At 46.6% G+C, this 12,971-nt stretch overlaps 1 long non-coding RNA gene across 2 annotated transcripts; it reads right to left on the bottom strand.

The window, feature by feature from the left end:
- Window positions 1-2,201: 2,201 nt before the first annotated feature.
- LOC147351895 (uncharacterized) lies at window positions 2,202-12,967 on the bottom strand. 2 transcript variants are annotated; one of them, XR_015147741.1, is made up of 3 exons: window positions 12,787-12,967; window positions 8,034-8,134; window positions 2,202-2,898 (listed from the first exon to the last, which is right to left on the bottom strand). It is a non-coding gene; the product is annotated as an uncharacterized LOC147351895 (long non-coding RNA). The 2 variants fall into 2 exon arrangements; XR_015147740.1 differs by lacking the exon at window positions 12,787-12,967 and having other exon boundaries at window positions 8,034-8,403.
- Window positions 12,968-12,971: the final 4 nt, after the last annotated feature.

Below are 12,971 nucleotides of genomic sequence, written 5' to 3'. Positions count from 1 at the left end.
TCCACAAGGTCCCATGGGGAACAGGAACAACACTATTATCCGAATGATGCCCTTGGACAATGCTGATGTTAACACAGAGGGTTAGGGGAGGTCCAACCTGCTGGGCCAACCTGTCTCTCTTTTCCACACAAAGGAGACTATGGTCGGTACTTCAACACTTACAGCAGGTAGCCAGGAGAACCCGCCCCACGTCACATGATCCCCCGGGGTGGGATATATTCTGCCGCTTCTTCACATCCTGCACGGAAGAGCACCTTGTGCCATTCCACTCAGCTGTCATTGAGTCTGGTCGAAAGAAGGTTAACTTCCAAGCCCAATTTGCCAGTGTCATGGGTTGGATCTGCCTGGAAAATCCCATGGTGGCCCCAACAAGCTGACAGATTTTGTACTTCTGCCTAAGTGTGGGTCCAATCTATGACTGGATTGCCATGACACACCTTTGGACAAGGGACAAAGACATTAAGAGTACCAACACAGGTAACTCAATTATTTAGTCAGACACAGGCAAGTTTCTTATCCTGGGAGAGAACAGTTCCTGGCATCAGGGACACATACACAGTATATACCCTTGCAGGAATTTCCCCAATTTCCAAAGGTAAGGACACAGCCTTAACCTCAACTGTCTGGTCACCATATCCATCAGGTCCTGCACTAGGGCCTGGAAACTGTCCAGATTTACCATAGATGAGGCTACATTCAGCACTGGTTTCAACCAAGGCCATTACTCTCTCTGTATGTTGGTCTAAGACCAGTGAATTGCAAGTTCTACATGGTGCCTCCAGTCCCCGCTTACTCCTTTTGGGCAAGAACCTTGGCCTAAGCCCTATTCAAATTGGAAACGGGCATCCAAAGAGGCGTCCTTGGGTGCCATGTAATCTAACTGTACTGCCCGTGTCTCTTGCATGGCCATGTCCCACACTTGGTGAACTGCTGTTCTGGTCTCAGTTGCCTCCATAATTCTAGGAGCACAGCATTGGGCTGCTTATCAATTTTATTTCTGTCAACTCCCACTGCAAACAAATAGGCCCACATTTGCATCCGTATGACCCAGATGGGGCCGCTTTAGGGGTCTTCACATCACTGGTACCTTTTGCCTGACACTCTCCCTCTCCCCTCTACCTTTCCTAGACTTGCTATAATTGAGGCCACTTCACAGAGAGGGCACTCCACAGAGGGCACAAGAACTGAAGTCAGGGATCCAAAAGAGGTGGACAGGGCATTGTTCAAAATGGCATTTTGCATGCCACTTGTAAATTGTTCATCATCCGAGCTCTTTGTGTTCAGGTTAAACACTCAGGTTCAGGTTAGACTGTTTCATGCCTAATTCCCTTATGACCTGAGTCAATTTGGCAAATGTATGCCATTTACTTAAACAGTATCTGGGAATCCCCACATTAGTCCGAACTGTTTGGATGGTTGGTCCATTCCATCAGGGAGCGTGTTTGGTTGAGAGGCCCCTGCATATGCTGCCTCGTGTTATTCAATCTCTGCTGCAATAAGGGGTCATAGATGCCAAACACTCTATTTCATCCCCTGTGCAGATAATACTGTCTACCCCAGTGTCCCAGAATTATAGGAGCCATGACACTAGATGTCCCCCCTGCGTCTGTTGAATGCTCCACCCAAATAGAACAACTCTGCTTGAGTAATGGTGATAGGTCATAAATTCAGTCATATTAGGGGCCCCCTGGGATGATTCCCCTTGAGCCAAAGGTTGTTTATGTTTCATCTTCTGCTGTACCTTGCTGCCTGAGGTGCTGGGTTCATCAAGGCCACACATCTTTTGCTCCAGCAAAAGTTCGTATACACTGTTCTAGCTCTTCCGCCTGTATCTGCAACTCAAAACCTGTGCAGCATCATGTAGGGCATTGTCCATATTCACCTTCAAGGCAGTCAAGAATATCCAGCCCAAGGTGCCAGCGGCAGTACCTGCCGCTGTATCAAGTAGATGGGAACTCACGGCCTGCAACACTTTTTCAAGGGTAGTAGGCGCCCCATCCTCTGGCTCCCAGCCTTCTAATGGGGCCCACGCCAGGAGGACCATGGCCACCTGGTACCACATGCTGAGTGGTGGCCACTGGCTTCCTCCATCCATTGAAGCCTCTGGCTCTCCTACCTGCTGGGAATCCTGCCAACTACACCAACTGTCATGCTGATCACTGAACCTCAGGTAGGTAAAGTGTGGGTTGGGAGGCTGGAAGAAGACTTCAGATATGCTTTATTTGTGGATGGCTGGTACAGCAGCCAGGGACTTCCTGTATACAAGAAGATAATGGCACCCCACTCCAGTACTCTTGCCTGGAAAATGCCATGGATGGAGGAGCCTGGTCTTATATAGCTCTGAGAACAAAAGTGGTGGCTCTCCAAAGGGTGATATCATGGTGTGCATGAGTTGTAATCTGCACGAGCTCATTTGTTACTTAAGTGTGTTGAGTCATTGCCTACAGGAAATGAATTTTGCAATAAGGAATTCATGATCTGAGCCATAGTCAGCTCCCAGTCTTGTTTTGGCTGACTGTATAGACCTTCTCCATCTTGGGCTGCAAAGAATACAATCAATCTGATTTCGGTATTGACTATCTGGTAATGTCCATGTGTAGAGTCGTCTCTTGTGTTGTTGGAAGAGGGTGTTTGCTATGACCCATGCATTCTCTTGGCAAAACTCTGTTAGCCTTTGTACTGCTTCATTTTGTACTCTAAGACCAAACTTGCCTGTTACTCCAGATATCTCTTGACTTCCTACTTCTGTGTTCCAGTCCGTTATGATGAAAAGGACATCTTTTTTTGGTGTTATTTCTAGAAGGTCTTGTAGGTCATCACAGAACCATTCAACATCAGCTTCTTCAGCATTAGTGGTTGGGGCATAGGCTTGGATTACTGTGATGTTGAATGGTTTGCCTTGGAAATGAACAGAGATCATTGTGTCATTTTTGAGATTGCACACAAGTACTGCATTTCAGACTTTTTGTTAACTATGAGGGATTTCTTCTAAGGGGTTTTTGCCAACAGTAGTAAATAAAATGGTCATCTGAATTTAATTTGCCCATTCCGGTCCACTTTAGTTCACTAATTTCTAAAATATTGATGTTCACTCTTACCATCTCCTGTTTGACCACGTCCAATTTACCTTGATTCAGGGACCTAACATTCCAGGTTCCTATGCAATATTGTTCTTTACAGTACTGGACTTTACTTTCACCACCAGACACATCCACAACTGGGCATTATTTCCACCTTGGCTCAGCTTCTTCATTCCTTCTGAAGCTATTTCTCCACTCTTTTCCAGTAGCATATTGGAAACCTACCAACCTGGGGAGGTCATCTTTCAGTGTCAGATATTTTTGCCTTTTCATACTGTTCACAGGGTTCTCTCGGAGAAGATAATGGCACCCCACTCCAGTACTCTTGCTTGGAAAATCCCATGGATGGAGGAGCCTGGTAGGCTGCAGTCCATGGGGTCGCTAGGAGTCAGAAATGACTGAGCGACTTCACTTTCACTTTTCACTTTCATGCACTGGAGAAGGAAATGGCAAGCCACTCCAGTGTTCTTGCCTGGAGAATCCCAGGGACGGGGAAGCCTGGTGGGCTGCCGTTTCTGGGGCTGCACAGAGTCGGACACGACTGAAGAGACTTAGCAGCAGCAGCACAGGGTTCTCAAGGCAAGGTTGCTAAAGTGGTTTGTCATTCCCTTCTCCGGTGGACCACATTTTGTCATAACTCCCCACCATGACCCACCTGTCTTGGGTGGCCCTACAAGGCATGGCTCATAGTTTCATTGAGTTAGACAAGGTTATGATCCATGTGATTAGTTTGTTTAGTTTTCTGTGATTGTGGTTTTCATTCTGTCTGCCTTCTGATGGAAGAGGATAAGAAGCTTATGGAAACTTCCTGATGGGAAGGACTGGCTGTGGGGAAAACTGAGTCTTGCTCTGGTGGGCAGGGCCATGCTCAGTAAATCTTTAATCCAATTACTCCTTTAATCCAGAACAAGACCAGGAGCTGACTGTGGCTCAGATCATGAACTCCTTGTAGCAAAATTCAGATTTAAATTGAAGAAAGTATGGAAAACCACTAGGCCATTCAGGTATGACCTAAATCAAATCCCTAATGATTATACAGTGAAATTGACAAATAGATTCAAGGGACTAGACCTGATAGACAGAGTGCCTGAAGAACTATGGACGGAGGTTTGTAACATTGTACAGGAGGTGGTGATCAAAGCCATGCCCAAGAAAAAGAAATGCAAAAAGGCAAAACGGTTATCTGAGGAGGCCTTACAAATAGCTGAGAAAAGAAGAGAAATGAAAGGCAAAGGAGAAAAAGAAAGATATACTCATCTGAATGCAGATTTCCAAATAGCAAGGAGAAATAAGAAAGCCTCCCTCAGTGATCAATGCAAATACATAGAAGATAACAATAGAATGGGAAAGACTAGAGATCTCTTCAAGAAAATTAGAGATACCACGGGAATATTTCATACAAAGATGGGCACAATAAAGGACAGAAACAGTATAGACCTAACAGAAGCATAAGATATTAAGAACAGGTGGCAAGAATACACAGAACTATACAAAAAAGATCTTAAAGACTCAGATAACTATGATGGTATGATCACCCACCTAGAGCCAGACATCCTGGAGTGTAAAGTCAAGTGGGCCTTAGGAAGCATCACTATGAACAAAGTTAGTGGAGGTGATGGAATTCCAGGTGAGCTTTTTTCATATCCTAAAAAATGATGCTGTGAAAGTGCTGCACTCAATATGCAAGCAAATTTGGAAAACTCAGCACTGGCCAGGACTGGAAAAGGTCAGTTTTCATTCCAGTCCCAAAGAAAAGCCATGCCAAATAATTTTCAAACTACCATACAATTGCACTCTCACATGCTAACAAAGTAATACTCAGAATTCTCCAAGATAGGCTTTAACAGTATGTGAACTGAGAACTTTCAGATATTCAAGCTGGATTTACAAAGCAGAGGAACCAGAAATCAAATTGTCAACATCTGTTGGATCATAGAAAAAACAAGAAAATTCCAGAAAAAAATCTACTTCTGCTTTATTGACTATGCCAAAGCCTTGATTGTGTGGATCACAACAAACTGTGGAAAATTCTGAAAGAAATGGGAATACCAAACCACCTTACCTGCCTGAGAAATCTGTATGCAAGTCAAGAAATAACAGAACTGGACATGGAATGATGGACTGGTTCCAAATTGGGAAAGGAGTAGGTCAAGGCTGCATATTGTCACCCTGCTTATTTAACTTATATTCAGAGTACATCATGTGAAATGTTGGGCTGGATGAAGCACAAGCTGGAATCAAGATTGCGGGGAGAAATATCAATAACCTCAGATATACAGATGACACCACCCTTATGGCAGAAAGTGAAGAGGAACTAAGGAGCCTCTTGATGAAGATGAAAGAGGAGAGTGAAAAAGCTGGCTTCAAACTCAACATTCAAAAAATTAAGATCATGGCATCCAGTCCTATCACTTCATGGCAAATAGATGGGGGAACAATGGAAACAGTGACAAACTTTATTTTCTTTGGCTCTAAAATCACAGATGATGACTGCAGCCATGAAATTAAGAGATGCTTGCTCCTTGGAAGAAAAGCTATGACAAACCTAGACAGCATATTAAAAAGCAGAAACATTACTTTGCCAAGAAATGTCCATATTGTCAAAGCTATGGTTTTTCTAGTAGTCATGTATGGATATGAGTTAGACCATAAAGAAGGCTGAGCACTGAAGGATAGATGCTTTTGAACAGTGGTTTAGAGAAGACACTTAAAAATTCCTTGGACTGCAAGGAGGTCAAACTGTAACCGGAGGGAGAGAAACAGGGCACAACTTTTGAAAGAATGACATAGCCAAAGGACACAATTAGAATTAGAACCAATAAAATAAAATTAGAACCAATAAACCAATTAGAATCAAATGGGACCAAGATGGCAGACAAGATTAGACCCTGATCTTCAATCAGCAAGTCAAATGACACACCCAGAGGTGCCCTGACAGTTCCAAAGCACTGTCAAAAGACCAAGGAGTGGGCTGTGGCCCAAATCCTGGAAACCTCCACGTCTTCCCAAAAATAGTTGGAATAATCCTCCCACTCATTAGCATATGAAGTTACCCAGCCTATAAAAACTAACCATGCCATATTTGGCGGCTGCACTAGCCCTCTGTGACGGCCCACACTCTGTCTGTTGAGTGTGCTTCTCCGTGAATCTGAATAAATCCACTTCTTACCTTTGTCTCTCACTATATTCTTTCTGTGATGAGACATCAAGAACCTGAGCATTCAGTTCAGTTCAGTTGCTGAGTCGTGTCTGACTCCTTGTGACCCCATGAGCCGCAGCATGCCAGGCCTCCCTGTCCATCACAAACTCCCAGAGTCCACCCAAACCCATGTCCATCGAGTCAGTGATGCCATCCGACCATCTCATACTCTGTCATCCCCTTCTCCTGTCCTCAATCTTTCCCAGAATCTTCACATCAGGTGGCCAAAGTATTGGAGTTTCAGCTTCAACATCAGTCCTTCCAATGAACATCTAGGACTGATCTCCTTTAGGATGGACTGGTTGAATCTTCTTACAGTCCAAGGGACTCTCAAGAGTCTTCTCCAACACCACAGTTCAAAAGCATCAATTCTTCAGCGCTTAGCTTTCTTTATAGGCCAACTCTTACATTCATACATGACCACTGGAAAAACCATAGCCTTGACTACTATTAGGCCCTGAAACCAGGTACTGTGGGTTTTGGCTAGGTTCAAGTCCTAGCCATGGGTGCAAGTCCCAAGCAGAGTTTTGGCTGGGTTCGGGGTCCCAAACTAGGTTTTGGATAGGTTTGTGTCCCAGCACATGGGTTCAAGTCCCACTCTGAGATAAACGGTTTCAAAACTAGTCAGTCCTAAAGGAAGTCAGTCCTGAATATTCATTGGGAAGACTGGTGGTGAAACTGAAGCTCCAATACTTCGGCCACCTGATGTGAAGAGGCCACTCATTAGAAAAGACCCTGATGCTGGGAAAGATTGAAGACAGGAGAAGGGCATGACAGAGGATGAGATGGTTGGTGTTGTGGTCTGGGTGCAGGTTGGAAAAGAATTTCCAGACATGAGACAGAATGAGAGGGAAATAAAGTTTATTAGCCTGGGAGAGGCTGTTAGAACAGTGGGCCAGCTCAAGGGAGAACAACGTTGAACAGGGGTCCTTAGCCCACCTTTATACCCAGGGTACAAGGAGTGGGATAGGGGTCTTGTGGGTCATTTGCTGATTGGATGAGGCATGTATACTGGGTGGGGGGAAAGTAGGGCAAATACCTTCTCCCTATGGGGTAGGAGGAGAGACAGATTATACAGTTCCATTAATAGTTACAACATGGGGGAGGGTCTTGTTTTTCTGTTCCTACATTCCAAGACCCTACTTGGTTTTATCTGCTCTTTCGTCCTTGGGTCACCGCAGTTGGATGGCATCAGAGACTCAATGGACGTGAGTTTGAGAAAGTTCTGGGAGATGGTGAAAGACAGATAAGCCTGGCGTGCTGCAGTCCATGGGGTCGCAAAGAGTCGGACACAATTGTGCAACTGAACAACAACAACAGGAAATGAGGTGGAGCCTGACTGCCGCCATCTTGGTCCGGTAACAGTTCCCTATAACCGCCAACGGAGCCATCCGCCCTTTCTGTCGATTTCCTGACAGCCCATTGAAAGATTATACCTCAACTGCCTGTTGGTGAATGATTTGGGCGGTTCCTGGGTTTGGGCGATTATGAGTGGGGTGGGCAGGCACGTAGCGGCACTTCTGTTGGTGGGTTACAGGGTAGGATACCCCTTTAGCACCAAATCCTGAGACTTGCCCATAGAAAACGGGAGCGAGACACCGACCCCCGAAAAGCCGGGCCCCTCCCTAGTTTCAGGGACCCATTGTCCCACCTCGTGGGTCGGGACCTCCTGTCTGTCACAACCCCCAGCCGACGTGCCAGCAGGGGACGCCGGAAGTGGTCGCAGGCTGCTGACGTCCTACTGGCCCGCCTACCTGCGAAGCATTCTGGAAGTGCAGTCTCCTGTTGGCCAGAGTGACCTAGAGGGACGGGTGGTCTCGGCGATGCCGGCTGAGAAGGGCGATGTTTCTTTCCCCTACAGTGAGGGATGGGGGTTTTGTGGGGATGAAGGAGCAGGAAGAAAGCAGCATCATCATGGCACCCAGTGCTGGGAGGGTCAGCCAACTGCCCTCAGCGCTTTCGGAGCCCTGGCCTCGGAGCCTGATTGGCCCGGTCGCAAGGAGACTTCTTGATTGACAGTTGAGAGCCCTGACAGAAGGGCCATTCCTGAGGGCCATCCGTGGATCCGGGCCTTTGCCCAGTCCTACGGTGCTTCCCCAACCTCCCACTCTGGTTTAGGTCTCTGGTGCTAGAACCCTTGCGAGTGCCCGCCCGGAGGGCCTCACTCTTTAGTTGGGGGGCAGGCTTTGAATCTCCCGGCTTTCAATGTCAGTTGAAAAAGAAAAGTGAGTAACTTGTGGGAATCAAAAATGCGACATCTGAGCAACAATAGCAGAAAACTGTATTGCATAGGGAGCTATATTCAGTATCCTGGGACTAATCATATTGGAACAGAATGTTAAAGTGTGTATGTGTATCACTGAATCACTTTGCAGTACAGCAGTAATTAACACAACATTTTAAATAGTCTATATCCTGGTGGCTCAGACCATAAGGAATCTGCCTGCAATGTGGGAAATGGGGGTTCGATCCCTGGGTTGGGAAGATCCTCTGGAGGAGGAAATGGCAACCCACTCCAGTATTCTTGCCTGGACAAAAGCATGGACAGAGGAGCCTGGTGGGCTACAGTCCATGGGGTTGCAAAAAATCAGACATGACTGAGCAACTAACACTTTCACTTTATACAACTTAAAAAATTAAGAACAAAACAAAAAAGAAAAATAACAGTGACATCCCATTCCCCAACAATTACCAGGAGGGCGGAATCCATTTCACACAGAACCAGAAACCCAGAGGGAGGAAAGGAAATCAGAATTTAAGAGGATTCCAGGCTGCAAGCATGTTCTGGTCCCTCAGTTATGAGGCTTGCCACCCTCAGTCTGCATTCAGTAATACACCAGTTAACATTTGGACCCCAAAGTGCCTTACAACCTCAAAATAACTAACTACCGTCCATATTCCCTTTGTAGATTAGTAGTCCTGAGGCAGGAGGCAGATGAACTCCCAGGGTAAAGCAATTGGAAATTCATTCCCCCTGGACTGAAACTCTAAGACAGGAACAGCAGGACAATTAAGGGAGGAGGCTGGGCCATGCCCAGACCACGTATCTCTCATTTCTGAAATCCAGAGACCTCCCCAACCACAAGTGGGCAGAAAGCCTCCGGACTGCAGGCCAAAGGGGGAGCAATGTCAGGGAATACCCAGATATGTTTGTGGAAGGATCCATTTTGGCTAAGAGATATGTGTGCTCACATGGAAGGATCCTGAGATATATCAAATACAGACTGTGAACCAGGCAAATCAAAATTATTGGCCAAAGGAAAACTGGAAGAAATGTCCCATATAAGTGATTCAAACTGCCAAGAGGGCACAACTCAGGGACCCTCTTTCTGAGTCTGCCCCTTGCCTATGCACATGTACTGTACTTTTTTTCCTCTTAGTAAACATTTTACTTGCTTCACTACTTTCTGTCTTTGTGGAAATTCTTTTCTGCAAAACCAAAGGGCCAGGGCACTTGTCCCTGATCACTGGTCTAGTGGCTAGGATCTGGGGCTTTCACTGACGTGACCCAGCTCAATTTCTGGTTGGGAACTCAAGCTTCGCTCCAAGCCCTTGCAGGCTGAGGCCACCCAAGATCAGTCTTGCTGCTAAGTCACTTCAGTCGTGTCCGACTCTGTGTGACCCCATAGAAGGCAGCCCACCAGGCTCCCCCGTCCCTGGGATTCTCCAGGCAAGAACACTGGAGTGGGTTGCCATTTCCTTCTCCAATGCATGAAAGTGAAAAGTGAAAGTGAAGTCGCTCAGTTGTGTCAGACCTTTAGCATGGACTGTAGCCCACCAGGCTCCTCCATCCATGGGATTTTCCAGGCAAGAGTACTGGAGTGGGGTGCCATTGCCTTCTCCGAGATCAGTCTTATGACTTCATAAATGAGAACCTGAATTACAAGGGGGGGAAATTAAGTATTCATAACCACAAATTTATGATGATGCTTCCAAGTTTCATGTCTTAGGACTTGCCTGGTGTTTCAGTGGCTAAGACTCCATGCTTCCAATGCAGGGGGCCTGGGTTCCATCCCTGCTCAGGGAACGAGATCCCACATGCTACAACTAAAGAATCCACATGTTGCAGTGAAGATCTTGTGTGCCACAAGATCCAGTGCAGCCAAATAAATATATTAAAAAATAAAGTTTTATATCATAAACTTTCCTCAATAAAAGGTTATTAATAGGAAGGGGAGAAAGGATAAATAGGCAGAGCACAGAGAAATTTTAAGGCAGTAAAAATATATTATAATTATGGATATACATCATTATACATTTGTCCAAACACTCAGAATATAGAACAAGAGTGGACCCTCAAGTAAAGTGAGCTCTTGGGGTGATTATGATGTGTCAGTGTTGTTTCATCCTTGGTAGAAAGTGTACCATCTGATGAGTGATGTTGATAATGGGGGAGGAAATGAATGTGTGGGTTCCCAGGTGGCTTAGTGGTAAAGAATCCACCTGCCAATGTAGGAGACAGAGGAGATGCGGGTTCGATCCCTGGGTTGGGAAGATCCCCTGGAAGAGGAAATGGCAACCCACTCCATTATTCTTGCCTGGGAAATCCCATGGTCAGAGAAGCCTGGTGGGCTACAGTCCACGGGGTCACAAAGAGTTGACCATGACTGAGCCACTGAGCACGCAATGCATGTGTAGGGGCAGGGAGTGTATGGGAAATCTACCCTCCCAAACTTCAATTTTTAAAAAGTCATTAAAAAGAAAAGGTTTTTAACACTTAATTTGTGCCCAAAAGGGTAAGGTAGAGAAACATAGTTCCTGCCCTCAAGAACCTGCCAGTTGGATTTCCCTGCTGGTCCAGTGCTTAAGAATCCACCCACCAACGTGGGCAGGGAAATGGGTTTGATCCCTAATCCAGGAAAATTCCACATGCCATGGAGCAACTAAGCCTGTGAGTCACAACTATTGAGCCCAAGGTCTAGAGCCCATGAGCTGCAACTACAGAGTCCATGTGCCTCGACTACTGAAGACCATGTGCCTAAGGCCTGTGCTCCTTATATTCTGCAGTTAGCTGTTACTATCCACAGTTTTATCTTTCACATCTAGGTCTACAATCTGTGGTGCCCTGTACCAGGTGCGAGGTCTTGTACAAAGGCCACAGATGCAGAGCTCCACGCCAAGGTCATCTCCAGAACTGACTAAGTCCCACTGTAACTGTTGCCAAGAACCCCCCTAGGCTTTACTGGCCACCGTCCTGACCCCATATTAGGTAAAAATACCCACCCAGGTACTCACCCTATAGTGCCTTAACCAATCACCTAATGCCACCCTTCCAGCAGGAATTTTTCTCTTGAGACTATAAAAATTGGCTACAAACCCATAAAAGGGGCTTCCCAAGCTCAGTGGTAAAGAATCCACCTACCAATGTAGGAGACGCAGGAGATGCAGGTTCATTCCCTGGGTTGGGAAGATACCTTGGAGGAGGAAAGGGCACCCCACTTCAGTATTCTAGCCTGGAAAATTCCATGGACAGAGAAGGCTAGTGGGCTACAGTCCTTGGGGTCCCCTAGAGTTGGATGCGACTAAGCACTACTAACCCATGAAAAGGGTCTTCTCTCCCAGATTCAGGATGTTGGCCCACTGTTCTAACAGGTCTCCTGCTCTAATAAACTCTATTCTACTCTCATTCTGTCTCATGTCTGGAAATTATTTTCCAACCCTTGCACAGACCATGACACAACCCATTTTGCATTTATTTTCTTGCATGAAGTAGGGGTTACGGTTCATCCCCCAACCCTGACAACCAATTCAACAGATCAAGCTCTTTTTCTTGCTAAGAACTTTCCTACTGCATTACTGGGACTCTTTTGTGAGAAAACACGTGACTACATACCCCAGGGTTTGTTTCTGGCCTCTCTCTTCTTTCCCATTGATCTTTTTATTTATCTTTCAGCCAATATGGCACGGCTTTAATCACTAAGGGTTTATACTACCTAGCATACATTCTCCGGAGAAGGCAATGGCAACCCACTCCAGTACTCTTGCCTGGGAAATCCCATGGACGGAGGAGCCTGGTAGGCTACAGTCCATGGGGTCACGAAGAATTGGACAGGACTGAGTAACTTCACTTTCACGCACTGGAGAAGGAAATGGTAACCAACTCCAGTATGCTTGCCTGGAGAATCCCAGGGACGGGAGTCTGCTGGGCTGCCGTCTATGGGGTCGCATTGAGCCGAACACGACTGACGTGTCTTAGCAGCTTAGCAGCAGCATACATTCTCAAGACTTCCCAGGTGGCGCTAGTGGTAAAGAATACATCTGCCAATGCGGGAGACGCAAGAGAGACGACTCCATCCCTGGGTCGGGAAGATCCCCTGGAGAAGGAACTGGCAACCCGCTCCAGTATTCTTGCCTGGAGAATCCCAAGGACAGAGGAGCCTGGGCGCGCTACAGTCCATAGGGTCGCAAAGAGTCGGACACGAGTAAGCCGACTGAGCACACACATTCCCCAACTCTGTGTTCCCTTCCCTCCCTTGCCCCCACACCAGCAGAGTGCACGAAACTCACACCGTGACTTTCTTAATTTCCCTCCGGAATATGGAAGTAGGGCCTGTACACCAGAGGACAATGTTCAGAAGTAGGGCCTGTACACCAGAGGATAATGTTCAGACCGCTCCCATCCCGCAGCGCCTCCCTGTGGCCTGAGGGGCGCACGCGCAGTCTCACGGCCGTGATTGGACAGAGCCATACCA

The sequence above is a fragment of the Bos grunniens genome, chromosome 19 (assembly GCF_055505025.1).
Source record: "Bos grunniens cultivar Pamir isolate PY7600 chromosome 19, Bosgru_T2T1.0, whole genome shotgun sequence".
Classification (NCBI taxonomy): domain Eukaryota; kingdom Metazoa; phylum Chordata; class Mammalia; order Artiodactyla; family Bovidae; genus Bos; species Bos grunniens.
The sequence above is the reverse complement of the archived record's forward strand: the minus strand, read 5'-3'. Positions and strand labels throughout refer to the sequence as shown.